Here is a 2,500-nt window from a genome sequence, read left to right on the forward strand (position 1 = left end):
TCCGATTTTCTCTTTCTCTTTCTTCCTGTTCCAACCTGCTTCTTATCCTGTGCCATAGTCGCGCGTAGTCCCGTAGCCTTCCGAAGTTCGCCGCCGAGGAAACAAGGTCGCAGTAGTAGGCCGGACCCTCCCCAAAGACTTCGATACCGTCCAAGAGTTCCCTACGCGCCTCCCCGTACAGAGGGCACTCCCAGAGTGCGTGGTGTACGTCTTCTACCTCGGCTTCGCCGCAGTAGCATGACCCCACAGCGGCCAGAGTCATTCTGTGGAGCCTCCCTCTGAAACAGCCATGACCGGTAAGCAGCTGCGAAGTTTCATAGTCAGGCTCGACCCAAGTTGCCTTGGATCGGGCCACCACATCCGGGAAGAATCGATACAGCTCCCTCCCTTTTGTCGACGTGTCCCAACGCTCCTGCCATAGGGCATAAGCGGACTCAGTCTCTCTGAGTTTGGCACCCCGAAGCTCTTCTTTGGAAGTCGCGGACTGGCGCAGCACACCTAGTCTGCCAGCACGGATTACCTCGAGGTCGGCCGGAAGCACCCCGGCAAGTACTGCCAGGGCGTCGGTACTCGTCGAGCGATACGCCTTGGTCAGAAGGATCAAGGCGGGTCTCTGGGTGCGCAAGAGCGCGCTCCGCACAACGTGAAGTGTCGCCCGCTCATACCAACATGCTGCAGCATAAGTCACGGTAGCCACGAAAGTTCCCTGATACAAGACCCGAAGGGCCCTGTACCTAACCCCCCATGAGCTAGCCGAAACTCTCGACATCTTGCCGAAGCAATTTGCCGCCCTGTCTCCAATGGATACCGAATGCTGCGCGAATGAACGACTCGAATCGATCACCACTCCCAACACCGTGGTCGACACAACTTCTCCGATAGAGTTCGACCCTAGCTTGACGACCGGGGGTCGCTGGAACTTCCCCTTAATCGTCATGGTTGACGATTTTGTGGGAGAAAATTCCAGCCTATTACGGACACCCCACTCGGCAATGAGACGCAATGCCTCCGAAGCTTTCGCCTCGAGGGCCGCTCGCGAGTCCCCCTCGATCAGAATCGTTACGTCGTCGGCGTACGCCACTAGTGTCACCCCCCTGGGTAAGGGCAATCGAAGCAAGTCATCCATCAGGATGTTCCAGAGCGAAGGACCCAGCACCGATCCCTGAGGACAGCCCATCGTGGCCACCTTCCACACTACCCTGCGACCAACGAACATGCCTACCCTGCGTCCGGTGAAGTAGCCCGCCAGCATCCGGTAGATGTTTGGCGGACAGCCCCCCCTTTTCGCTTTCAGCATGATCATCGGCCACCAGGCATTATCAAAGGCCCCAGAGATGTCCAGAAAAATCGCCTGTACGTATTTCGACGAGCTCCGGCTAGCCGTTCCAAGGATTTCTCCTAGAGCGGATACCGTCGACCGTCCACGAGTGAAGCCATGCTGGCAGTCCGATAGACCCCTTGTCATCTGCGTGGCGCATTTTAACATGACGCGTTCTAAAATCTTTCCAAAGATCGGCAACAGGGTGACGGGCCGGTAGGCTTTAGGATCGGTAAGAGGCTTGCCGTTACCTTTCGGCAAGACAATCAATCTACCGTCCTTCCATACTCGCGGAAAAACGCCCTCCTGAACACATCGCCTAAACACTTCTGTTGTTTCCCTCGGCGCGGCTGCCCAAACGTGTTTTATTATTCGAGCGGATATCCCATCGATCCCCGGTGCTGTGTTGGGGAGATCCCTGACTATACTCGCAATTGCCTCTACCGTGGGAGGAGGAGCATCTTCTCCTGAGGGAATCGCCGCTGCCACAAACCGCACTTGCCGGTGGTACTCCGTGTCCTTGGACACATCGTCGTCCGGACAAAGAGCATACATGAGGCTGTGCATGGCCTCGTCAACTCCCCCAGCATAACCTTCGGCATGTTTCGTGCCATTAATTACATTGCTAGGAGGCCGGAACCTCCCGCTCGCGACACGGTACGCCTGGCCCCAAGGGTCCTGGTTTCCCGATTCTGCTACGGACTTGAAAAACTTAAGTTGCTCCTCCTTGATGGCTACCCTATATGTACGTCTAAGCTCATGAAAGCGCAGCTTGTCAGCCTCCTCGCTCGGGTTGCTACCCTTCCGACTCGACTGCCAAGCTCTGCGCGCGCGGTAGGTCTCGCGGCGAAGCCGGTCCAGGTCCGGCGTCCACCACTCATACCCCCGCTCTGTCCTCCCGCCCTTAACAAGTCCCAAAACTCTCTTGGCTGTGCTCGTGACCATCCTGGTAAACTTTGCACATAACACCTCTGCAGGTGCGGTCCACGGGATGTTAGTAGACCTTTTCTGTATCTCGTCCTCGAAGATTCCCCAATCCACACCACGATCCCGAAACCTCATTGGCTCCTCGATTGGCCCAGCGCCAGAAGCAGTGTTCTTTTCGGCCACCACATATGTAATCAGCCTATGGTCACTGTCTATTGCGTCTTCATGCACTCTCCACCCCGTTACCAGGGTGCC

At 56.6% G+C, this 2,500-nt stretch overlaps 1 pseudogene; it reads right to left on the bottom strand.

Moving 5' to 3' along the window:
* The window catches only part of LOC121740119, a 7,995-nt pseudogene that overhangs the window by 1,420 nt on the left and 4,075 nt on the right, over positions 1–2,500 (bottom strand).

Source organism: Aricia agestis, chromosome 2 (genome assembly GCF_905147365.1).
Source record: "Aricia agestis chromosome 2, ilAriAges1.1, whole genome shotgun sequence".
In the NCBI taxonomy this organism is placed as follows: domain Eukaryota; kingdom Metazoa; phylum Arthropoda; class Insecta; order Lepidoptera; family Lycaenidae; genus Aricia; species Aricia agestis.